Below are 26,792 nucleotides of genomic sequence, written 5' to 3'. Positions count from 1 at the left end.
CCCTGACTCGGGAGTCTGGTAGACTGTGTTTGCGTTAATGCCTCTTCCAGGACCCCTGGGACAGGAAGAGGCGCTGGCATGGAAGGAGGGCATGACTGTCACAGAGTCTCCAAGGGGGCAGTCCTTGCAGAAATTTAAAATGAGGGCCTTGCCTGGAGGAAGGGCCAGGCTGAAAGCAGGATTTGGAGTCCTCAAAGGAATGATGATGCCTGCAGCTCCAAGGGTAGGCTTGTTTGCCGCAGGCGTCTGAAGGCTCCTGCGGCAGAACTGGGCTGTGACCCCCGGGCTGAGGCAGGATGCTGTCACAGGTGGGATGGTGCCGAGGGGGACAGGGCTAAGACTCTGTGCCTAAGGCTTGCACACGAATGGCCCGGTGGTGTTGAAGGTTGGCTAGTCGATGCAGACCTTGGCTTTCTTGTCCAGCCTAAGTAATCAGTGTTAGTTTCCTGGGGCCAGTATAGAAAAGTACCACACACCAGGGGGCCTTTAAAACAATAGAAATGGATTTCTTTACAGTTCTGGGGGACACTAGTCAGAAATGAAGGTATCTCCAAGGTTAGTTCCTCCAGAAGCTCTGGGGGACCTGTGCCATGCCTCTCTCTCCGGCTCCTGGTGGCTGTGGCATTCCCTGGATTGTGAACACATCGCCCTGCTCTCTGCTCCCAGTCACATCTGGGTCTGTGTCCCTCCTGTCCTTCTGAGGACACTGGTTACTAGATTCAGGGCCCACCCTAAATCCAGGAGGACTCGATCTCAAGATCCTTAACTAATTACATCTGCAAAGACCCTGTTTCCAAATAAGGTCACATTCTGAGGTGCTAGGAAGACATGATTTTGGGGAGAGTACTGTCCACTTCACTAGTGACTTGGGGTCCTCGGGAGGGATTCTAGGCTGCTGCAGAAGTGTTGGCACAATGAAGGTGGTGGCTTTGGAAGATTAGTTCTGCCATAGTGGGGAGCCAAGGTTGGGATAGATGGGTCACCATGGAACTGGAAGCAGGGAGAGAAGAGGAGGCTGGGTGTGAGGTGCCAGAGACTGACCCAACATAGAAGCGGAGGAAAGGGGGAGGAGGAAACCTCCCAGAGGGCAGGGGGTGTGCCTGGGACCCTTGGAACACCAGGGCCAAGACAGTGAGTTTTGGGTTTTGGGTGTGCCATGCACAGAACAGGGAAAGTTGGAAGCCAGCGTGAACTCTGATGTGGGCGAGAAAAGAAGGGAAAGGTGACAGAACTAGGAACAGAGGGCGAGACCTGCGTTCTGGGTCCAAAGCTAATCTCCCGACTATTTCAGTTTTCTCAGCTGTTCATGAAGGGAGGCATCCCCTGTTCCTTCCACCTCCCATGCTCCTAAGAAGCACCTGAATGCTGCCACCCAGCCGCCCTGAAAAGAGAGGACCCCTCTTCGGAGGCTCCCAACCCAAGAAAAGAGACTGGGTTTCCTATAAGAGCAAAAGGGAAAAGCTGCCTTGGGAAGAGTGGTTGGACCCGTCAGCCACATGACTCTGAAGCGGTGTTGCCCTTTGGAGGTAGCGGGAAGGACATAACACAGAGGCTCCCTGGAAAGTGGGTAGGTGCAAAGCCACACCAGCTTCTGTGACAGCATGCTAAAAGTGTGCAGGACAGACTCATCCGTCTCATTTCTTCACTCAAAACCACAAAGCCTATCTTGAAATAGACACCGTGTGAATAAAGCCAGAAAGTCGAATTCCCAGAAGGAGAGTGTGCGTTTCCTTGAGCTGCCATCATGGGGACGGCGCGGAGAACCTGTTGCTGCTTCATAAACAGCACGTGGTTCCCATTACCCTTTGATTCCTACACAAAAAGATTATGAGAAAGCGCTGGTATGTGGGAAACGGCAGCTTTCTAGATCTCGAACATTAACCTTGTTAATTTTCAGAAATGCACGGGGGCTGTGACAATGGGGAAGCGACTGCCGATACATTTTACTGCAGCTCAGCCCTTCCCCAGTTTTAAACGCCACCACAGCATCGGCCTTCATGTTTATAACAGGTTACGGCTCTTTCATCATGGGAGGGCATTTTTCTTTATTGCATTGTGGTTGACACGTTTGCACGCAGCTTGATTTAAATGTCCTAGTAAAATCCTAAAAGATGAGACAAAAAATCAGCGCCGGCAGCCAAGGTGAGGCCCCTGGTAGCAGCTGGGTTATAGTGCCACGGTTTTAGGGGCGCCCTGGACCCATTTCCCTTCAGTCCAGCCTTCCCTGAGCTGGAATGCTCAGCGACATGAACTGGCCACAGTAGCAGAGGTGGCAGGGGTGCCTGCTGACTTCCCCAGGAGCCGGCAGACAGCCCAGAGACCCCGCGCCTGCCGCTGCCCCAGCCTATTATGACCTTCCTGTTATTCCATGTTCACACCTTCAGTCTGGAACCAATGAAATTGCTGTGAGATTCACTTACATAAGAGACAATATCCTGTCAGTCCTTGGTTCTAGCAGGGAAGACGAGACACCCCAGGGCACAAAGGAGAGACAATGAATCACAGTCACCACCCGAGGCCAGTGGGACCAGGCGCCCACCCAGGGAGGGATCCCTCAGGGTCAGGACCACCAGTGGGCAGTGGACTGCAGCCCAGAGTCCGGCTCAAGCCTTCCTTGCTGAGTGACGTGGGGACTCATTTCTTCTCGAGAGAATTCAGTTCTCTCCTCTGTCCCCACAGTTTCCACTTCATTGTCTTTCCATCTGACTTTCTGGGAGATTTCATCCACTTTCTCCACCAAGACTTCTACCGCAGCTGGCTGTTGCTGTTTCAGTCTTGGCAAGTGCATCTTTCCAGGGGCTGTTCTTGCTCTCAGCTGCGTCCTCACACAGCACCCCGTTCTGGGTCCGGGAAGGCTCCACCCTCCTATTCCACAGAGGATGGGAATTCTGGCTTCTTTAGGGTTTTCTTCCTGATCATGGGTTGTGTTCATTTCCTGCAGGTCAGCTACGTATTTTTCTGCCTCTCTTTCCTTTCTGTAGTGGATTTTCTGAAACACAGGCATGGACAACCCGAGATCACTGGGTATTTTGAAGAATGAGGCAAAAGAAATGTCAGTTGGGGCACGGAGTGAATGTCAGTTGGTGAATGCCAGAAAGAGGACCTCGGCGACACCTTTGCTCGGGGACAACAATCATCAGACAGGCTGCTGGGGGTCTCCTTGTTCATTCCATAAATATCAATCTGCAGGCACAGCATCCTCAACGGCCCATTTAGTTTCTTTACGGAGCTGCTGCCCCCTTCTTGTCTGGCTGGGAGAGATCGAAGTCTGACTGGTGGGAGTTCTGTGTCCCTGGGCAAGGGCAGGTTGGGGATGGAGACAAGTCTATGAGGAGCCGGGCTCAGCTCCCTCCCCAGTCCACGCTGCCATGCCTGAGTCTGCACCTGCTTGCCGGGGGCTCCGCATTGATTCCCTTCTGCTGTGTTGATGCCATGCGAGGCAAGGAGAGAAGCCTGGTGCCCCTAGCCCAGCTGTCTTCGTCAACTTCCTCCTGGCCTCAGCTGTGCATCCAGAAGTCCTAGGGAGTGTTTTTGGTTCTCGCTAAGGCCAGAGGAACTTCTGCCTGCACTCAGGAGAGGTGGGAGCAAACAGGAAGCATGCACTGGGCGTAAGAAGGTGGGTATGCCCCCCCATCCCTGCCCACCCCGGTCCTCTTGGGAGCTGAGACCCTCCCTCCGGGATCTGTGCCACCCCAGTGGGTGGGTGCTCTTCAAGCACTGCTAGGACTGAAATTCGAATCCAAGCTAGGGTCCTGACAGCGTGGAGCCTGGGAAATGCCGAGGCATCTCTGGGCCTCAGTTTCCTAAGTTTAAGTTGAGGATGAGGACGGCAGGTGAGAGAATGATGTGCTTGGAGGCCTTTCTTTCTGGGGGTCCAGCTCTGAGCAAATACTTACTGAACACATGAATCAGGGAGTAACTCCTGTCATACCACTGAGCTGGGCCAGGGTGAGCTCAGAGCAGTCCGGGTGCTTCTATAGGTGGTTTCCATGCACTTCTGTGAATGGGTTTACACGAATTAAGTTCACAACCTTGAAGGCAGCTAACAGATGCCCTAGATCTGCTGGCAGCCTGGGAAAGAGGAGGCTGCCTGGGCCATGAACATGAGCTCGATGGGCTTCGTGAGCCTTTAGGGGTGCTGCGCTGGAAGGAGAGCTTAGAAGTGGGACTGGCCCCAGAGAGCCACCATCAACAGGGCTCAAGCTGCCCTGGGAGGGAAGCTATGACCACGCCACTCCCAGGAGAGGAGCCCAGGACCAGAGGAGAGAAGGAGTTGCCCCTGAGGTCCCGGTGCCATGGAGGGAAGACCTGGATTTGAACTCAAGCCCCCTGACCCCAGAGCCCAAGCTCCTGCTGACTAGACTGGACAAGCAGCCCCACTTCTGCTCCAAACCAGGTGATCTGGGGCAAGCCGCACCCCTCCCAGGCCTCAGATTCCCGGTGCAGGAACAGGCAGGTCTGAGGGGCTGCTCCATCCTCATGGGACTGACAGCGGGATTCAGTGATCCTGGGGTTTGGTGCAGCACTCGGCACAAAGCAGACCATGATGGGTCATGCCTGCTGCCTGGGTTGTGACCTGAAACAGAGGCCTGGACCCTGCCTGGGCCCAGGAGTGGAGGTGAAACCCAGGCACCTCCCCAGCCTCCTGCCAGCATCCCCTCAGGGCCTGGGAATAGCGCTGTGAAAGGGCCGCACCTGGGCTGGAAATCGCCCTCAGGCTGCCAAGTAATCGGTTCCACAGTTGGATGCAGGCCTGTGCTGAGACTTGAAGTCAGTCGGCATGGAACACATTTCCCATGTCGAGGCTGGGTCTGACCTCCCTTCTCACGGTAAAGGAGGAAGAAAATTGCTTCTTCGATGGCATTTGTGATAGGCTGGAAAGCGCACAGTGGAGTGAGCCAGGAGGCACTGGCCGGGCTCCCACACTGGCCGCCATCAGCATCCATCTTGGGAGGGAAACGGGAGGGACCACCTCGTGTCCTCACATCCCTGTGCTCCAACCCCAGCCCTCCGATCCCCTTGGCATGGTGCTAGAGGGTCGAGGTGGTGGGGTCTCAATGTCCCGGGGGCAAGTTGTCAAGCCCGGTCTTTATGGCAGGCACTGAGGTGACAGGACAGGTGGAACCCTCACAGTGGATGGAGGCAGGAGGGGGTGGCTCTGTGTGCCCCAGGGCCTGTGTCCCCAATCCCAACGGACTCATACACAGCACAGGGTGTTGGGCTGAATCTGTGCCATCTGTCTGGGGCTGTGCAGTGGGAGGTAGCAAAGGTGGGTTCCAACCAGGTCTACCCAGCCCCCCATCCCTCCTGGGGCCACCAGGCCCTGTCCTGGCCACACACAGCATCCATGTTAGCTGGGATCTTGGGGTGAAGACCCCCAGCAGGCAGCACCACTGCCCCAGGCCTGCTCTCCTGGAATGGCTGAAGCTGACTCCTGTGTGTGATCGCAGCAACACCCCCAGACCTCACACCAAGCAGCCTGTGTGCTGCACCCACCCTTTCTTGGAACCCTTTTCTGAGTTCTCGCAGTCTTCAGGCTAAGTACAGACAAGAGAAAAAGCTCATCAGCCTTGCACTGGCCAGTTCTGCTCGCGGCCTTGCCTCCGGGGCCCTTCTCTCTGACCTCTTTCTTCTTGGTGGTCTGAAGGCAGTAGCTAACCCCTTGTGCCCCTCACACAGCCCCTCAGACACTGCCTCTGTAGCCCCCAGATCAGCTCCACCACAGGGTCCCCCACACCCCACCCCTGTCGATGCCAGAACAACAGATGCCCTGGACCACGTGCGGCCCTGTGTGCCACAGGCAGGGGGTTTGGCCAGCAGAACATGGGTGCCCATGGACAGACACCTCCTCTCTGCTCTGTGGCACTTCTCAGGGGACAGTCTCTCCCAGGAGGCTGAGCAACCCTTGTACTCACCGGGTTCCAGCTCCATCACCTGCCTGAGTGTGGCTCCCTCCCTCCCTGCATCCCAGGCCTGCCCTCCTCCCTCAAAGTTAGCATTGAAGCCTGACTTTCAGGTTCAGCTTTCTGGAGGGCTCAGGCTTTCCCCCTTGACAGACAGTCCAAATGCCAAGTAGCCCAGCAGAGCGGCTCTCTGGAACTGACACCTAGGCCTACAGCTTCCCCCATAGCAGGGAACCAGTGGTAAAGAGGAGATGCCAATGCCTGCAAAGACTCCTGAAAGGTGGCGGGTCCTGAGGTCACACTGGTGATGGGGAAGGGGGATCACCGGAATAGTGAGCATGCTCACCTTTGCCTTTTCTCTCCCCACAGGAGCAGGAGCTGGGGCCCAGCTGTGACAGAACACCCACACATGCCTACGGGATGCTTCCAGGTCTCCTTCTAGACAAGCAGAGGCCCAGGACACATGACTGCAGCTCGACCAGCATGTGGGGTGGGTGCCATGAGGCTGAGTGGGGGCCCAAGGTAGGGGGTCCCTTGTGAAAAGCCAGGTGGGCATCTCTCCAGGTGTGTGTGCCTGACAGGGTCGGGTCAGAGGCGATGACCGGGGTAGGATCACAAGGCAGGCACAGGGGTGATAGCCACTCACCCGAGAATGCTATCAGAAATAATCACAGCGATTAGGACAATGTGTTAATTCAACACATAGCTCTGAGTGTCTGCTACATGCTGGAAACAGACAGTTCTACGTGCTGGAGATAGAGCAGAGAGAAGACCTTTGTGAAGCGGCCAGAACTGTGCTGAGAGTTTCACACACATGAATTCTTCCAGTGCCCAGGTGAAGTGGGGCAGGGCTGGGTGCTGTCTTAGAGTGGACACACCAAGGCCTGGCAGGGTCCCTGTGGCTGTGACACGGCAGGACTCGGACCCCTGCCGAGATCTGCCTGTGTCCAAATCCCCTCTTTATCTCTTGGTTCTGTTGGAGCTGCCTGTGGCCATCTTAGTTCTTTGGGCTGAAATGACAAAATACCAAAAACCGGGTGTTATTAACAACAAACATTTACTTCTCATGGTTCTGGAGGCTGGGAAGTCCAAGATCAAACTGCCAACAGGTTGTATGTCTGGTGAGGGCTGCTTCTTGGCTCTTAAATGATGCTTTTTCACTGTGTCCTCACATGGTCAAGGGGCAAGGGAGCTCTCTGTGGCTTCTTTTATAAGGACACTGATCCCATTCAGGATGGATCCACCCCCATGACTTTATCACCTTCCCAAGGCCCCACATCCTAACAGAATCACACTGGGGATTAGGCTTGAACATATGAATTTGGGGTACACAAACATTCAGGCCATTGCGGTTGCTTTTCCTAAGCCTCCAAAATGTCCCTCCTTGCACTTTCTGGATGCCCGTCCTGGGTCAGGCTGGCAGAGGCTGTTGCTGGGCATCCCACGGAGAAAAGCAAAGGGGCTGGTCATGTGGAGGTGGGTGCACTGGGGTCAGAAAAGCGGGAGGCACACGTGCACAGAACAGGTGGTCCGATCTGGAAGAATACCTCAAACACCTGCCTCTCCATTCCACACCTTTCAGACAATGGTTACTAACATGTCCCCTTCAAGGATAGCACCGGCTGTAACATCTAAAGGAGGTGCAGTGCTCAGGTGTGAGCAGGAAGGACCTCAGTCCTCCAGTGTGGATGCTGCTGCCCTGCTGAGCACAGGCTGAGCCAGACAGTTGGGCCATGACCCAAAGCCCTGTGGTCTGTGAGATGCCCAATGGCAGGATGCTGCTATGCAGGGGAAACAGGAAACAATAGGGAAAGTATATGTGGGTTGAATTGTGTCCCCCCAGCAAAATAAGTTCAAGTCTGTATCCCTAGTACCTGTGAATGTGACCTTATTTGGAAACAGGTTCTCTAAAGATGTTACCAAGTTAAGATAAGGTCATCCTGGAGTAGGGTGGGCCCGAAATCCAATAGCATGGATACTTGCATATAGAGACAAGGAGGAAACACACACAGGAAAGAAATACATATAAAGAGAAAGGCAGAAGTTAGATGGGTCTATCTACAAGCCAAGGAACACCAAGGGCTGCTGCCATGGTAGGAGCCATAGACGGGGGAGAAAGGAAGGCACCCTCACAGCCTCCAGAAGAATCCAGCCCTACTGACGCCTCAGTCTCAGACTTCTGGCCTCATGAACTGTGAGAGACATAATTTCTGTTGTTTTACATGCTCCAGTTTGTGATAAGCTGTCAGGGCAGCTCTAGAAACAAATACACATTTGCAGGGAAGTGCAAGCCAAGTGGGCCCCACTGTAGAACGTCATGGAACAGAGACTTCCACTTTGTGGGCTTTGCCATTGTTGAATACAGGTAATTAATTTATCATTTGACAAAACTTTTTGACTTTGCAGTGAATCCTTTGTGCACCATAAGCTTTAAAAAGTACAAAATTAAAAATGTTGCTGTTTTTAACACAAAATTCTACTGCATTTATTTCTCAGTGATGATGAATGTGTGTAAGCTGCATGAAATGTTTATTGACATGTACCATTCAATGTGGGGCCATGGTGATAATCCTGAACTTATAAAAAGCAGAAGACACAAATTTGCTGAAACTATATCAGCATCTACTTTAAAAAGTTAGTTGTTATTCATAAAAAACTGTGACCAAAAATCATAATGTAACACATGCAGATACAGAAGGCACATTTACATATATTCTATGAAGCATGACTTTTTATTTAGATCAATTCATTCTTGTTCTAAATTAATTTTGCTCACTTCAAATTCTAAACTTCCGTGTGCACACATGAAGAATGAGGCCCTAGCTGCTCACGTGTGGGTTCCAGTAACAGAAGAAGGGCTTCACAGACCTTCCAAGAGGCCAGCTCTTCAATTACTTGATGAGCACCACGAGATGCTGTGAACAGCAAACCCACTATGTTAATTCCAATAAAGGATTCCAATTTTCAAAATTTAGTTCATAGAATCAAAATAGGGCCTTGAGAAATTTATCGTCTTGGAACTGAAACATCTGTTATTATTGTAGATGCAGTTCAGTCAAACAATTCAACATTGAGATAAAGTTAGTTGTTTTGCAGTGATAATACAAATACAAAGTTTGGTGGAGTACAGCACTATGGAAGTGTTCTTGCTAAACTAAGAAGCCTCAGGATATGTCTTAGTCTGTTTTGTGCTGCTTTACAGGACATGTGGACTGGATAATTTTTAGAGAACAGGGATTTATTTCTTACGGTTCTAGAAGCTGGGAGATCCAAGGGACCAGCATCTGGTGAGGGCCTTCTTGCTACATCATCCCTTAGTGGAAATTGAAGAGCAAAAGAGCACATGAGAGAGAGAGAGAGGAGGGGAGAGGGTCAGACTCATCCTTTCAATAACAGCATTAATTCATTCCTGAGGGCAGTGCCTTGCGATGTAACCTAGCACATGAACTTTGGGGAACACATTCAAACCACAGCAGGATGGAAACCAGGAGTTGGTTGTGATGCAAATAGAATCCACAATTTTGTCAAACAAGCTATGATAGTCTACCAACTGAAATAGAAGTCACAGCCATCAAGTTTTTAAATTATGGATATTTATATATATCATTTTATGCATGTGTAAATTTGTGTGTGTGTGTGTGTGTGTGTGTGTGTGTGTAGAGAGAGAGACAGAGAGAGAGTCAGTCCTCCATATCTTCATATCTTTGAATGTGGAAACTGCAGATATGGAGGTTTGACTATAAAGGACTTGAGTACCCTTGAATTTTGGTATCTACCAGAGACAGAGGGGATAGATAGAACCAATCACCTGTGGATACTGAGGAATGTCCATATATGTGTGATGTATGTATGTATGTATGTATGCATTTGTTTAAGGCTCCCCAAAGAAACAGAAGCAATGGTAGATAGCGATATAGATAGATGTGTGTGTGTGTGTGTGTGTGTGTGTGTGTGTGTGTGTGTGTAGAGAGAGAGATTTATTATGGAATTGGCTCAAGTGATTATGGAGGCTGAGAAGCGTTACAATCTGTGTCTGCAAGCTGCAGACACAGGAAAGTTGTTGATGTAATTTATTCTGAGAAAGAAGTCCTGAGAACTAGGGTAGTGATGTTAACCTCTCCAGGGACAGGAGAAGATTAAATGAGTTTTCCCAGATCAAGCAATGAGGCAGGAAGATAGGGGCAAATTTCTCCTTCCTCCACCTTTTGTTCTATTCAGGCTTTCGACAGATTGGATAATGCCCACCCACATTGGGGAGGGAATTCTACTTTACTGAATTCACCAGTTCAAATGACAATCCCATCTGGACACACCCTCAGACACACCCAGAAACAATGTTTAACCCGGACACCCTGTGACCCACTCAAATTGACACATAGATAGACACACACACACACATACACACACACGGAATGATTGAACTATAAATGTTTCATGGTTACACTGACATTGTATAAATATACATATCATGGAAATACATCTCTCCTCTTATTACCTATCATAAATTTAATTTTAGGAATGTGTGAGTTCTGTAAATCAACCTAAATGTCCTGCAATGCTATCAATGATATATTATAAAAAACATTTTGAAATCTTTGCTGGAAGTGTTAACTAATTGGAGTGTCAAAGAACTTAAGCTTTTGAAGACTCAAGCAAGTACAATTATTGAAAACAAAGCCATAAATAGGAAGGCATTGAAACTTAACTATCTAAAAGAAAGAAAAAGACTTTAGCTTCAATCATGATAAGTTAGCTTCCATTTCTCTGATTCTTCTGCCAATAACAATCATAAAAGCTAAAAAAATTATTTTTCTAATTAACCAATTTAAGATACTGAGAAGAAACTGGAAGGGATATAATTATTGAAATATGGGAGAGTAAACTGGAAATGTTAAACTCTTCAGAGGAAAAGAATGCCTTCCTCTATAATTTTTTACCCACAGACAAGAAAATCAGACTCACTGGTGATTCAGATATCAGAGTTAGCAGATAAGCTTTTAAAAATAACTATGATTAATATGTTAAGTGCCAGGGAGAGATATACAAAATGGAAGATAGAGAATTTCAACAGGGATTAAAATCTATAAAAGAAGTCAAAAAGACATTTTAGAACAGAAAAAACACAATATCCAAAATCGGAAAGCCATTCAATGGATTTAAAAATAGCCTGGACACTGCTGAGAACAGAGTTGGTAGACTTGAAGATAAGTTAATAGAAAATATCCAAGATAAAACAGAGAAATAAAAGAAAAAAAGTAAAGAGCCAAACAGAACATGAAAGATGTGGAATAATAGAAGATGGTCTAGTGGAAGTCAGATAATACTGCAATGATATTTTAAAATAAAAGGGTGGAAGGGGGATCCTGCCAACCTAGAAATCTATATTCAGAAAAAAAAAATCAAAAATGAAGGTAAAAATAACAACACTTTCAGACAAACAAAGGCAAAAAGAATGAATTGCCATCAAACCACATGTCAAGAAACAGTAAAGAAAATTCTTCAGATTGCAGGAAAGCAATTCTAACTGGAAATTGGAATTGCAAAAGGAACACAGAGCTGGAGAAAGAGAAAATATGTGTACAAATATGAGAGATGTTAATTGTGCAAAGCAACAACAGCAACTATGTTTGCCAAGTTTGTAAAATGCATGATATGATTTGGCTGTGTCCCTACCCAAATCTCATCTTGAATTGTGGCTCTCATAATCCCCACATGTCATGGGAGGGACGCGGTGGGAGGTAATTGAATCATGGGGGTGGGCTTTCCCATGCTGTTCTCCTGATAATGAGTAAGTCTCATGAGATCTGATGGTTTTATAAAGGGCAGTTCCCCTGCACATGCACTCTAGCCTGCCACCATGTAAGACATACCATTGTTCATCCTTCACCTTCCACCATGATTGTAAGGCCTCCCCAATCATGTGGAACTGTGAGTTCATTAAACCTCTTTTTCTTTATAAATTATCCAGTCTCGGATATTTCTTCATAGCAGTATGAAAATGTGCTAATACAACACATAGTAGCAAAAGGACAGAGGGGAATGAATGGAATTATATTCCTGCAAGATTCTTCTTTTGTCAGATCTGGTACCAAGAAGCAGATGTTTTTTTAAAAAGTGAGACTTGTAGAGATGTATTGGGGATACATTTGTGAAAGACAGAGCGGAGGGGAAGGTGGGTGGGTACGTAGAACCTTCAGACCGTCATGCTGGTCTGACACCTGTGAAAGAAGAGAGGAGAGAAGGAAGGACTGGGCAGGAAGAGCCTCAGACTGTAGTCTCAGTCAGGCTGCAAGGGAGCCCCAGGCAAAGATTATCTGTCATAGGAACCCTGTTGTCAGGAACGAGCTAGTATTGCACTCCTACCATGCTCCATCATTGACTGGGAACAGCCTGGGGGGTGGGGGGTGCCGAAGGCTTGGCGTGACACTATGGTGTGTCTGCAGGTGCACAGCTAGAACTTATCCACCAGCTACTTTCCTGACAGTGGGTTCTCTGAGCACCCTGAGAGCACCACGGCCACCACACTTGTGTTACTCTGAGTGTGATAAAAGCGGTACTTCCAGGTGCGTCTAATAAATCAATGATGCTTATTGCAATCTCTAGGCAACATCTAAAAGTACAAAATGTGTATTTAAATGTTCAACACAATTCAATAACTAAAAAAGCACTTTATTAATTAAAAAAAAGGAAGACAGCAAAACAGGTGGGACAAATGGAAAGCAAATAGACTTTATTGGTAATTACGTTAAATGTAAATGGAATAAAATCAAAGAAGAAATCGAACACATTAACTTGGTGGAAGCTCTAGCCATGTATCAGGTTTAATTTTGAAATTGTATGGCTTTGCTTTAGTATATCTCAATTTGTGGGAAAAATCTTTCAAGGGAGCACCTATTTTTAATTGGATAAATTTATACTCTATACCAGAATGGAATTAAATTGAGAAGTCTTACAGTTTTGCATGATCTAAATATGGGGAGAGATTCAAAAGAACCATAAATAGACACAATTTATTTGACAAGTTTTATCTTATCTTTGCCAAAAAAATGTACTCTGAATGGAGGCATAAAGATAGTATCTATGGAAACATTTGGCCTGAAATATTTACACACTTATATATGAGAAATAGAATTAAGATTATCCTCCATTTAGCAGAAATTATGCTGTACTTACTTGATACCTCAGCATGGTTAGAGAGAATGTTGTTTCTAACATACATTAGAATGCAGCAGCAGAGAAGAGTCCATTGAAAGTGTCTATACTTTTAAATTTATTAATGATAAAGCAGAAATTTAAAGAAGATTGTAATTTTATGAAGAAATTAAAAAGATGAGAGATAAACTATGAATTTCATGAGAAGAGAAATGACTAAGCAGCAGATTCAAGTATAGTATATGAATATATATCAATAATAATCTGCTTGGCTATTTTTTCAGTGTTCAGGTATCCAACATAAAGATTATCTTGCTTTGGTGAACACAAAAATACGTTATTTTTAACAGGAATTTTGTTTTTGAAATTTATTTATTCATAGAGCTATTTTATGGATTCAGTAATGTAATGTAATCAATTTGCTGGTCAATAAATATATATTTCAAACATTGCATATCTTTATCATTTCTAGTGTCCTATTTATGCTGAGGACTGTCCTGTTTGAACAGTGGTTACTGTGCCTCATGTCCCTGGAGACCCAGCAACCAAAGTTCCACAGGCCACTGGAATGGCAGAGGCAGATGTAGATGAGCTGATGTGTGTCACCATGGTGAGGCTGTCCATCTCAGCCACAGCACCATGTCGTTAGAAAAAGCAATTAGAAATGAAGTCAGGGTGACTGAGTCAGGTCTGCTCCATGCACACCGGCAGGCTGGAATAAGACCCCTTCTTGGAAAGCTCTGGTCAGGATGCAGGATTGCACCCACTCCAGCCCCCAAGAGTGTTTCTGCAATTGGAAAGGCCAGTGTGGCCAGGCAGGAGGACAGGGTGTCATGAAGGCTGCCGTGGTTGTAGCCAGAAAGCATCACAGTGACATATGGGATCTTGTTTGTAAGCTCTACAAGATGTTTCTTTATTATCAAAACCCAGCACCTCAAGGTATTTATAAGAAGGCAGGTCAAAGGTAAAGAGATGCATTACCAAGAATCTGTGATTCCGAAGATCAAAGTTCATCTTATCACTCACAAGTTCCTCTACTATTTGAAAAGGTTACTCACCCTACTTGGAATATCAAGCAGCAGTTGATTGGGTTTACAGCATTTTCTACCTTTACCCTTTGCAGACTGTCTGGATGCAAATGTCAGGACTGAAATGCCCAATAACTCGGATCTCTGGATCCAACAAACGAGAACTTGGTGCGATATTTTAAAATTCTGACTTGAATTAAAGTGATGGATGGGTCCTCTGAGCATAAAGATGCTTATCCTTTCTCCCTCCTCTTTCGCCTTCTAATACACATCCTTTCTCCCTCCTCTTTCGCCTTCTAATACACATCCTTTCTCCCTCCTCTTTCGCCTTCTAATACACATCTCGAGCACTGGGGAAGAGGAAAAACACCTTGGTATTACTTACTGCTCTCATAAGTAGTCATTGGCTATGCTAGCTTGTATTTATTCTACATCAACAGAGCCACTGTTGTTAAAAATAGCCTAAGGAAATCAGTTAAGATCTAAGCATTAACATAACCACAAAGCCAAGGATCAGGCCATCGAGCTACTTTAATTTAGTTGCTGTGCTTGAATTTTCGTGTCGTAAAAGTGTTGTATAGATTTGTGTTGTTGGTAGATTGGTTCAGGTTCTTGAGGTCGTCACACAAAAGAATTTGAGAGCGAGTTCAAAGTAAGAGTAGGCAAAGAAGTTTCTTGCAAAGCAAAGGTACACTCCGGGAGGCAGGGTGGACCGCTCAAAGGGAGAGACAGCAGCCAGTGCCTTAAGAGGAATTTCCCTTGTCGGAGCCGCGTATGAATATTCATAAAACACTGGTGTGGTCAGGTATGCAAAGGTGGACCTGCGGTTGGCACATGTGCCCAGCATCTACGTCATCTAACACATATCCCATGTACCATTAGCATATGATATCTCCACCTGTGGATGTGTTTTTACTACTAAAATGAAGAAAAGGTCACTCTAAGCTAAACCTTGAACCTAGCACATGAGGGACCTTGAAGAAGTCCCTGGCCCCCTCTACAAGGCAAGAACTTGTAGCTAATAGATTCTTGGGCTTTTGGTGGTGATTGGCTGGGGATTGAGGAAGCTATATCAGGGAAAAGGGGCTTTTGTTCTCTTTCCTGAGCCAGGGATCAGGAAAAGGTAACCATCTGGCGGGCGGCTGGTAGCCTGCAGGAGCGCTTACCTTGCAAAAGAGTCAGGTGCTGATGCACGAAGGTGCAAGGAAGAGTCTGCGAGGCTTCCCACAGGGGGACCCGTCAGTATGGCCTCCTAATCTTACTCCTGCCTCATTAGTCGTGTTGGGAATTTAACCCCACAGGGCTCCTGCTGAAACCACTTGAGGCTAGGTCTGTGTTTCCTCAGTGCCGAGGGACACGGACACTGGAGGGAATACTTGATGTCCAGCATGAGGACAGCCTCAGGAGAGCATGATAACCTCCTAGGTGTGCCACAGCCGGCCTCTGTGTGGTCTTTGTCCCTTGGCACCAGGCCACATTTCTCTAGGGCTTCCAAGTCTTGGACAAGTCGATTTTTTTCTAAAAGAGAAAGTCTTTGTTTTATTTTTGGAATTTCAACAGTTGTGGACATTAAGGACAGTGGAGTATGTAAAATCGCACCTGCAGGCCCCTGGCCCTGGAGCACAGTGTGAATGGCAGGTCTGGGATTGGGAGGCTGGGCCCCTCACCAGGCTCTGATTGTCAGAGCAGCGCTTTCTCACCCTGCCCCAGAGTCTGGAGGCAGAGCCACCAGGCCCAGCCTGAAATTCACTTTACCTGTGAGCAGCGGGAAGCTGCGAGCCTCCGTTTCCTGGCCTGGAAAGTGAAGGAGTGGAACAGGGTGACTCTGAAGTCCCTCCCCGGGGGCAGTGTCCTAGGAAGTCCAGGAGGTGGGGGACAGGCTCACTCAGCAGTGTCCACGCCCACTTCCTCACTTTGAGAGGCAGAACCAAGGAATCAGTGGGTCTGGCCAGGCCTCAAGTGAGCTGGATGCAGGAGAGAACGATGATAAAAGAAAAGAACATCCCAGAGAAGGGGAGAAAGAGAATGCACAGCAAGCATCTAACAACGTGTCTCTCAAACACAGGCTCCGAAGAGCAGACCAGTGCCCTCCAGGCTGATGGCAAGACCTGAGGGTGGGATTATGCCCCGCCATCTTTGCTACTCCTTGGCACCCAGCACCCTGCCAGCAACTTATTTTATAAACATCTCTTTACATCCTAAAGGGAGACTAGTAAAACCTGAAGTTCATGGAAGTTGGACCAGGGCAGTCAGGGGCTCAGGGACTGCTAGATGTGAAGGGGACGGGGGAGCAGCGGGCACTCTTCCTCCCGGGCACAGAGCCCTCCAGGACCCGCTGACTCCTGCTGAAGCTCCACCAGCCACCCACAGACGGGGACTCCGGAGCTGTTACCCACGACCAGCACTCGGCACACATTGTCACAGAGATGACTGACGCACGGCTCAGGCAGCTCGTAGGTTCTGTTGAAAGCCCACTCCCCAGGGGAGAAGGACAGTGTTTCGGGTCATCCCAGGCTGGTCTGGAGAGTGTGTGCGCTATGAGGCAGAATTCGAACAGACTGTGGCCAGCGAGTGTTCATGGTTAGTTCTGTGGTTTCTCTTCAGTAAGAATTCTCTACCATATAATCTCACCTAGTATCCTTCTGTTTCCTCATGCATAGTAGGGGAGGATACAGTGTGGATATTTTTTAAAAAGCATGAAGCCCCAGGAGGCAGCCTGGACACCCACTCACACTCGCCGACTGCTCCCTTCATGGATGAAGAGGGAGCTGAGAGCCACAGATGGAAGCTTCCTCCTCCCACGTGCAGCGTTCTGCACACTGGAGGCAGAGGCCCTGGACTGACAGCTCTGAGGACCTGGACTGAGCAGCTCTGAGGATCTGGACTGAGCAGCTCTGAGGACCTGGACTGAGCAGCTATGAGGACCTGGTCTGAGCAGCTATGAGGACCTGGACTGAGCAACTCTGAGGATCTGGACTGACAGCTCTGAGGACCTGGACTGAGCAGCTATGAGGACCTGGACTGAGCAGCTATGAGGATCTGGCCTGAGCAGCTATGAGGATCTTAACTGACAGCTATGAGGACCTTGACTGACAGTTCTGAGGACCTGGACTTCGCAGCTCTGAGGACCTGGCCTGAGCAGCTCTGAGGATCTGGACTGAGCAGCTCTGAGGATCTGGACTGAGCAGCTCTGAGGATCTGGACTGAGCAGCTATGAGGACCTGGACTGACAGCTCTGAGGATCTGGACTTCGCAGCTCTGAGGACCTGGCCTGAGCAGCTCTGAGGATCTGGACTGAGCAGCTCTGAGGATCTGGACTGGGCAGCTATGAGGACCTGGACTGACAGCTCTGAGGATCTGGATGGAGCAGCTGTGAGGACCTGGATTGAGCAGCTATGAGGACCTGGACTGAGCAGCTATGGGGATCTTGACTGACAGCTATGAGGACCTGGACTGACAGCTATGAGGACCTGGACTGACAGCTATGAGGATCTTGACTGACAGCTATGAGGACCTGGACTGACAGCTATGAGGACCTGGACTGAACAGCTATGAGGACCTGGACTGAACAGCTATGAACCTTGAGCAGGGAATGTCTCTGTGCCTCAGTTTCCTCACCTGTAAAACAAGGAAGTGGCACCAGAGCCCCCCGTTCTCGCTCATGCACTCCCACGGTCCTGGACCATACTGAGCAATCTACAGATATCAACATAGCATCATTTGAGCCTCCTTGTTTTTCTAAAATGGGAAGGTTTTAACTGAGAAGCAGTCTTTTCAAGAAGCATACCTCAGTTATTCTATTGCATACTGGAACTCTAACTGCATTCTATTACATCAGTATTATATAATACCTCTTTCTCTCTTAAATAAAAAATAGAAAGGCCTGTAAAGAGCAGAACTAAAGTATTACAGAGAGCAACAAGAGGCATTTTCCACGATTAGCCACTTAATTCGAAGGATTAGGACCCAAGCATAATACCGCACAGGAAGGGAGCATTGCCTAATTAAAAACAGTTTTATAAACTGCAGCATTAAAACTGCCACAGCCGGCAAGCTCGGGAGTGTTTCCATGGTGGAGCGCTATTATCGGTCTAAGGTGCTTCTCAGAAATGCAATTCGGAGTTCATAAACCCAGCGAGACCCACACTCCCAATTCCAGGCAGTTTTTGAAGCACTGTGGAAAATCCAGTGACGCAGGACTTGCCTGTTCCCCCAGCATGGGTGGTTGCCCTGCTGTTGACAAGGATGGGTGTGGACGCAGAGGGAGCCCAGGCAGGCGAGGTGGGGAGCACGGGTGAGTGATGGGGCTGCCGTGGAATTAAAGCAGGTAGTGCTAAGGGCTCCAGGAAGCCAGGAGTCCAACCACCCGAAACAGAGGAGGAGGAGGAACAAGGTCATTGGGTGCTAATGGGGTCACTGGAGCCCCTGGGACATGGCCAGCGACTGCACACCCAGACCTCTCAGTGTGCCCACGTGCTCCTGGAGTCGGAGCCTGGGCAGCTCGCCTTCCCATCCCCCGCAGCAGCAGGTTCGGTCCTGCTTCCTCTCCCTCGCAAGAGGGCTCAGGGCTGCTGCGTGGAAGAAAAAGAATTGTCCTTGCAACAGTCCCTCACCCAAGAAAGCCCCACACAGCACACAGCTCGGGAGTCGGTCCTTGGGTGCTAGGGATGCTTCCTTCCCAGCCCCTTCTGTCTTCCCAGGAAGCAAGCACAGGGGCAGCATCTGGACCCCTCTCTGTCCCCGGTGCTCCTGCCTGGTGGAGGTGCCTTGTCTGAAAGGAGAGTCTGAGAGCAGGGACCTTGTGCTTGGCTCCACTCAGGGTCTCCTGCTTTCCCACAGGAGCGGGGCCTCGCTGCCTGCAGATGCCCTCGTCCACGTCGTCCACATCATCCACGTCGTCCATGTCTGGCCTGGGCTGGCTCCCAGTGCCCAGGCTGACCCTTGTGGGCTCATATGGACTACAGGTTTAGTGAATTAAAAAAAAAAAAAAAAAATCAAGTTAGCTTAACTCGTGAGTCCAAGCAAACAAATAAGGAAACGAGGCCCCGTGCCAGGGGTCCTAACATGGCCAGAGTACATCCCAGCAGGTCAAGCCCCTGCACTGCCAGCATCCCGGGGGGACTGGCGGGGGCCCTCAGGGACAGGGAGGGGCCAGCGCTGTTCATGTTTGCCCCCACCCCAGCACGCAGCGCATGCCTTCGTGAGAGCAGTGGGAGTCTGCAGCTGCTCCTCGGCCCACCCAGGCCCTGCAGGGTCACCGCCAACATATGCATCCTCCCATCCCTCTCCTGCCTGCCCCAGGCTGGGCTCTGCTTTATCCTGGCATTGCTGCCTTATACGCGCACAGTGCTGGGACAGAATGACATCGTCTGTTCTCTAGACCATGCCTTTAATAAGGAGTTTCCTGGAATATCTGCACTTACATAACCATAACCCCCCAAATGGACCTGGCCTCTTTTATTTTTCTAAATAAACTCTTTTATTGAAGTTTAACTTCCCTACAGAAAAGTGCCAAATCACCAGTGTACAGCATGCTGGATTTTCACAGCACCTGTCTCACCGCCTACAGACAAACAGGGAGGGCATCACGGGCATTCCCGGGCCTCCCAGGGCTGGAGCCCTCCCCAGCCTCCACCTGGCCCCTTCTCCCCACAGTACGCGTCCCGCTGATTTGAAGTTCGTATGAATTTGAAGGTTCTAAGTTTGTATGAATTTGAAGATTTGAGGTTTGTATGAATTTGAAGATTTGAGGTTTGTATGAACTTGAAGATTTGAAGTTTGTATGAAGTTTGTATGAAGATTTGAAGTTTGTATGAATTTGAAGATTTAACATTTGCATGAAGTTTGCATGAAGTTTGTGAATGTGAAGATTTGAAGTCTGGATGAATGTGAAGATTGGAAGTGCGCATGAAGTTTGTATGAATGTGAAGATTGGAAGTTTGCATGAATGGAAAGATGTGGCATATATTCTCCTGGCCTGACATCTTTTGCTCACCATTGCACCTGTAAGAGTCATGCCTGGGAGTATGCGCATGCTGTGAATGCGCTCATTGCTGTTGCTGATTGGGATTGAATTGGACGCCACAATGCATTCGTCCTGCTCTTCAGAGACGTCTCGTCCTTGTGCCCAGGTTTGAGTATGTGTGCATGGCTTCTGGCTGGGTGTCATTCCTGAGATGGGGAGCACACATGCTAGGCTATAGCAATGCCCTGACTGGCCTCCAACATAGCCGTGCTGCCATAGGCTCCCCCAGCAGGGAAGGATCCGCTGCTCCACACCTGGCCGGCCCTGGTCAGCACAGGCTGCTGTCTTTGAGCCTTTCCACCATGCTGTGGGCTTCATGTGTGTTCCCTGACAACTGGCCAGGCTGAGCACCTCGATGTCCACTGGCCAGCTGTGTGGCCTCTTTCATCCACAGCCTGTTAGGTGTCTTGCTTGTCTCCCATTCGGCTTTCTGACATGTCCTCATTGGTATCCAGGAGTCCTTATATACTCTGGGATGAGCCATGGGTTATGTGGATGGCAAGGACACTCTCTGTCCTTTCAAACTACTGTTTTATTGTTTTTCCATTTTTCCTCAATGTTGTTTGTATCTTTTTCTCTCCTTTGGCTTATACAGTATTAATTTTCTTTTGCGAATTTTTTCCTTCCTATAAACTCCCTAATCGTACATTTCTTTATTCTTCTTTTAGAGCTTATCTTAGGCTTAGAGATTTTCAAAATGTATCCTCACTTATAAAATTCTAAAATAAATTTTATAAAATAAAATAAAATATTTATATTCATATAGTATACATTTACATACAAATTTATAAGATCTAATTTTATTATGTACATTTTATATAACATACAGTAAAATTTTATGAGTTTATATAATAAAAATAAAACTCCAAAATAATTTTAATATACTGCAAGGCCCTAAGAATATTTAGACTCCATTTACTTCTATACTACTGTTGCTGTGTATTTCAATTCTACATTTATTTTGAATCTCACAGGACATGATTTTTGTTGTTCTAAACACTAAATATTCATTTAGATTGGCCCAAGTAGAATTACCTTTCTTCTCATTATTCTTTCATTTCAAAGATTCCACCTGGGATCATTTTCCTTCTACAGAAAGAGTCCCCTTGTACTGGCTGGGCACTGTGGTTCACGTCTGTAATCCCCTGCACATTGGGAGGCTGAGGTGGGTGGATCATTTGAAGTCAGGAGTTCGAGATCCGCCTCGCCAACATGGCGAAACCCCGTCTCTACTAAAAATACAAAAATTAGCCGGGCTTGGTGGTGCACACCTGTAATCCCAGCTACTCGAGAGGCTGAGACAGGAGAATAGCTTGACCCTGGGAGGCAGAGGTTGCAATGAGCCAAGATCATGCCACTGCACTCTAGCCTGGGCGACAGAGTGAGACTCAGTCTCAAAAAAATTAATTAATTATAAATAAATAACTAATCCCCTGTACATTACCTTTAGTTCTGTATTTTAGTTGCAAATTTTCTCAGACTTTATTTGAAAACATCTACTTTACCTTTAGGTTTAAAAGATATTTTCACAGGGCATAGAATTCTGAGTTGGCAATTATTTTCTTTTAGCACTTGAAAGACATTATTCAATTGTCTCCTGACTTCTATTTTTTTCTGTTGAGGAAGTAGCTGTCAGGTTTATTTCTTTGTAAATAATGTATCTTTCCCAACTCCAACCCCAGTTTCTTTTTTATCTCAATTTCTATTATGGTAAGAGACACATAATGTACAATTTTCCACAATAATCATTTTAAGTGTACAATTCCATGGTATTAAATACATTCCGAATGTGTGCAACCATCACCACCATCATCTCCAGAAACTTTCCATCTTCCCAAACTGAAACTCTGCCCCCATTAAATACTCCCTCCCCATCCCTCTTCCCCCAGCCCCTGGAAAACCCCATTCTACTTTCTTTAAATACTTGGAAGTATTTCTTCAAATACTTGGAATACCTTCTTCAAATGATTTCATGCAGAATTTGTCCTTTTGTGCCGGTTCTGAAAGGTTGAGACTTGCATTTATTTCAACCCATTCTACAGTCAGCCACAGAGAGCTGAAATGTGAGCTTTAACCAAGAACAAAGACAGAGCAGAGTGCACACGTCCCAAATCCTCCTTTGCACTCCCTACTTGGAAAAGAGCCATAGGAAACCGATTTATCCAGAACCCCGAGAGTCCACTGGACCCAGGCCTTCTTTCTTTGCTCTCCTTCTCATCTTGAAATCTAGCAATGACTACACAAAACGAAATATGCAGGAATGCTCCTTTTGCAGATATATTTCAAAGAATAATTATAGAAGAGGGAAATCTACAGATTGAAAGAGACTTTTAAAACATCCACCAATCACACTGTGTCAACCTTATTTGGATTCTGACTCAAACAAACAAAATGTAAGAAGGGCAAATTGACATTTATGAGGACATTGAAAACGTGAACACTAATGATATTTGATAATATTGAAGGCTTCTAAAACAGTAAAGACATAACCATTATCTTGCCTAAAAACACGAGCCTTTACCTTTTAGAAATACATGCAAAAACATGTACAAAACGTATTTTATAATGTCCTCGGTTTATTTCTTTAAAAATATGGGGAAAGGGGAAGTATGAGGGAATTTATGTATGTATGTATTTATTTTTTGAGAGAGAGTCTCTATCTGTCACCCAGGCTGGAGTGCAATGGCACAATATTGGCTCAGTGCACCCTCCGCCTCTCGGGTTCAAATGATTCTTCTGCCTCAGCCTCCTGAGTAGCTGGGATTACAGACACCCACCACCTCACCCGGCTAGTTTTTGTACTTTTAATAGAGACAGGGTTTCACCATGTTGGCCAGGCTGAGAGAATTTAGATTTAAAAATATGTATATTGATTTAGAACAGTACTTGAAGCTGGGTGTTATGTACATGAAAATATACTGTAGCATTCTACATGTTCTTTATATGTTTAAAATTCTACATAATAAGAAGTTGAAAATATACCAAGAATAAATAAGCATGTTGAAGACTTCTGTCTTTGAATTGACTACTGCTTGGCCTCATTTTCTCTTTTTTCTTTCCTGAAGTTTCCTGAGTAAACAGTTAACTTCTGTACCAACTCTACATGGTGAGCCATGCGTTTGCTGGTGCTGTCTCAGATCATCGAAGTCCTCATTTCATTCATCTTTTTTCTCATTAGGAAAATAAGCCCCCCTTCTTCACAGGTTCCCCAACACCTCAGAAGTCCAGGAAGACACAGTGATGATTCACATGTTTTGCCGAAGAGGGAGGATTTCATGGAGTCTCCAAATGATCACGATAGCATCCCAGCCATTAGGGATACTAAGCCAAGCACTGAAGTTGGCAGAGAAGCCCTCATCTTTGAGAGGAGTAGGAAGCAAAACATATACTCTATGTCTAGAATTAGAATCCATACTGGAACGCTGCTCCTATACATCAATCCGAATCCCAGCCTCCTTCCCCCACTCACTAGAGGCAGGACGTTGTGGGTTCAGCCTCAGCTCAGGTACTCACTAACCAGAAGACCAGAAAGCGCCTACCTCCCTGAGCACCAGCCTCTTAATCTAGAACATGAAGGTCACATCCTTCTCCTGCCTCCGTCCCCAAAGTGAGCTAAGCTCAGAAGAGCCAAGCCCAAGCAAGTATTTAGAAAACGGATCCATTGAACAGTTCTTCCATTGCAAGTCAGATTCTCCAACGAATTCTTTAATTGAACCATTTGTTAACTAATATCATGTGTTGGCTTTTGGTTTTACTATGTTTTAGTACAAATATCCAGGGACAAACTCTTCAGCTGAATACATCTGAGGAGTAAATTGTTCAATTGCTTCTGTATTTTTCTCTATCCTGGTGATGACATCTTGAGAGGTGAAACCAGCTGGGCTTCTGGGTCGGGGGGAATTGGAGAACTTTTCTGTCTAGCTAAAGGATTGTAAATGCACCCACCAGCATTCTGTAAAATGGACCAATCAGCACTCTGTAAAATGGACCAATTAGTGCTCTGTAAAATGGACCAATGAGCAGGACGTGGGTGGGGACAAATTAGGGAATAAAAGCTGGCCACCCCAGCCAGCACCGGTAGCACTGTGAGGTGCTATTGCACGTTGTGGAAGGTCTGTTCTTTCCTCTTGACAATAAATCTTGCTGCTGTTCTGTCTTTGGGTCCGCACCACCTTTAAGAGCTGTAACACTCCCCGCAAAGGTCTGTGGCTTCATTCTTGAAGTCAGTGAGACCAAGAACCCACTGGAAGGAACCAATTCCAGACACAATTTCACGCCCAGTCAACTGCCACCTGAACCCAACTCTAGCCAGACTCATAGAAGAGGAGAATGAGCAAAACCACACTCCCTCCCTGATGCCAGTCTCCTCGTGGCTGGGCTACTGGTTCTGCAACCAGTTCGTATGTCAATGGGGCATTAGTGGTGCTGTAAAATGGGCACTAAAATACCCTAAATCATTTATTCCACTCCCTCCTGCCCTGTGAAAATGACCTGGTGAGAAGAAGCATGAAGGGAGATGCTTGTATTTTGCTGGACCCTCGCTCTGCCCACTACCCATCACCACCTCGCCAGTGAAATACTCGAGGAGGGGCCTTGGGAGCCAGGACTGTGGGTCAGTGCTCTGCCACAGGGATTTCTATCACCCACGGTGTGGTCAGTGAACTGGAATGCATCCAGGTCCCCACTGGCACCTCTCAGCCTTTGGGTTGGATTCTTGGGAGTGAGACCCCCTGGATGCAGCCCCACTCTGCTGTGCGTCTGCCACTTTCTGGGCCATGGAAACATGTTCATGTCTACACCACCCTGGAACCATCCTCTGTCCCACCTTGGGACTGGGTAGCATGTGAAGGTGGCCAGGGGGAGACCTCATCTGGGAAGGCACAGCTGGCAGAAGGGAGGGGCTGCCCTGGAAGAGCCCTTGGGCCCAGCAACCCAGGCCTCTAGTACTTGGTGACTCGCCCTTTCTGGCAAGAGAATAATGATAAACTTTCAAGTTATCTGGAGGTAAGTTCCGTTCTTACTTGTGAGATGACTGAGGGGTAGGGGCTGAAATTCTGCCTGGGGTTGGGTTGGTCCTTTTAGTGGGCGGCCAGACCCCAGACTTTGGACTCCGCAGGTGAGCTGCAGGGAAGGCCCTCATTCAGCCAGGTGGATGGTGCGAGGAGCTGGGGAGCCCACCTGCTCTGCCTGGGAAAATGGTTTCTCTTCCAGGACAACTCATTCTACAACCTGCACAGAGCTCTGGAGCTGCAGAGAGGGAGCTCGTGGTATCCATTCGTGTGCACACGTCTGTGTCTCTATATATTCATGAATGTGAATGGTATAGAGTCACTGTTCACCGTGGGATAAATGGCAATTTTTAGAAAGCATCTGTTCTGTGTTCTCAACAAGACTCAGGAAACTCTGTGAAAAGACATGGAGAGCGAGATAACTAAGTGACAGACTAGGATGAAAATGGAATTGGCTGAGGAGTAGCAGGAAGGAACACGCAGGCTGGGCCAGGCGCTGGGGACAGCAGGGGGAGGAAGTTCCACCTGAGTGAAGCTGTGAACTCGGCTTCAAGACCTCGCGCTGCTGCAGAAACCTGCTGGGGACAGAGAAGGCAAACCCCAGGCACCGTCGTGGGATGTAGAGGGGAAGGACAAAGAGCAAAATGAAAACGCCCCACGATGGAGAACACGAGGGGCAAGAAAGATTGGGCCTGGAGCACAGGAATGGTCCCTGCGAAGACAGCGTCAGAGGGAAGGAACAAATCCCAGCCACAGCCAGGCAGGCGGGAGAAGCCTCGGAGCTGAAGCAAGCCCTGAGTCTGTTATCAACAAAGGTCACGCCAAGGCCCGGGAAACCGTGAAATGATGTGTACACATGTTACACACTCTCATCTCAAGAAGGTTAAAAATACTGAGTATCGTAAATAGTGAGCAGCTATGCGGAAGAGCTGCTATGAGCCTGTTGCCAGCTCAGGTTCCCATCTTTGCTTTAAACACGTGAATGGTAAAGGTAACTTCTCTGGTCGGTCGCGGTGGCGACGCCTGTAATCCCAGCACTTTGGGAGGCCGAGGTGGGTGATCACCTGAGGTCAGGTGTTTGAATCCAGCCTGGCCAACATGGTGAAACCCCGTCTCTACTAAAAATACAAACAAAAATATTAGCTGGGTGTGGTGGTGGGTGCCTATAATCCCAGCTACTCGGGGGGCTGAGGCATGAGAATTGCTTGAACCCGGAAGGCGGAGTTTGTAGTGAGCTGAACTCGTGCCACTGCACTCCAGTCAGGGCAACAGAGCAAAACTCTGTCTCAAAAAAAAAAAAAAAAAAAAAAAAAAAAAAAAAAAAAAAAATATATATATATATATATATATATATATATATATATATATATATATATATATAATAAAGATAAAGTCTCTTTAACCATCACCCCGAGCCCCTACCCTTCCATCCTCCCCCGCCTGAAACGCTCTTAGTGTTACAAACAAATAATGGATTCCATAGATTTAAAGTTGTGCTCCAGGTCCTGCTGACCGAATAGAAGATCGCTGGATAGGAACCCCACACCCTTGCTGCTCCATCCCTGCTGTCCCCTACATGCCTGTGTCATCGTCACACTTGCTGAGGCTCCGGGGACACCATGTGTGAGGAACCGGCTGTATCTTCTCTCATCCTCCCTTCTTTACCCGCAATGTT

The 26,792-nt window shown here is 47.6% G+C and overlaps 1 long non-coding RNA gene across 1 annotated transcript in view; it reads left to right on the top strand.

Annotated features, from left to right (window-relative positions):
* LOC104660450 overlaps positions 1-24,092 on the top strand; it is a 34,648-nt gene extending 10,556 nt beyond the window's left edge. The window contains exons 2-3 of the long non-coding RNA XR_747710.2: positions 6,273-6,393; positions 23,287-24,092. This is a non-coding gene — a long non-coding RNA (uncharacterized LOC104660450). The remainder of the gene's footprint in view (positions 1-6,272; positions 6,394-23,286) is intronic.
* Positions 24,093-26,792: the final 2,700 nt, after the last annotated feature.

This window comes from Rhinopithecus roxellana, chromosome 14 (assembly GCF_007565055.1).
Source record: "Rhinopithecus roxellana isolate Shanxi Qingling chromosome 14, ASM756505v1, whole genome shotgun sequence".
Lineage (NCBI taxonomy): Eukaryota > Metazoa > Chordata > Mammalia > Primates > Cercopithecidae > Rhinopithecus > Rhinopithecus roxellana.
The sequence above is the reverse complement of the archived record's forward strand: the minus strand, read 5'-3'. Positions and strand labels throughout refer to the sequence as shown.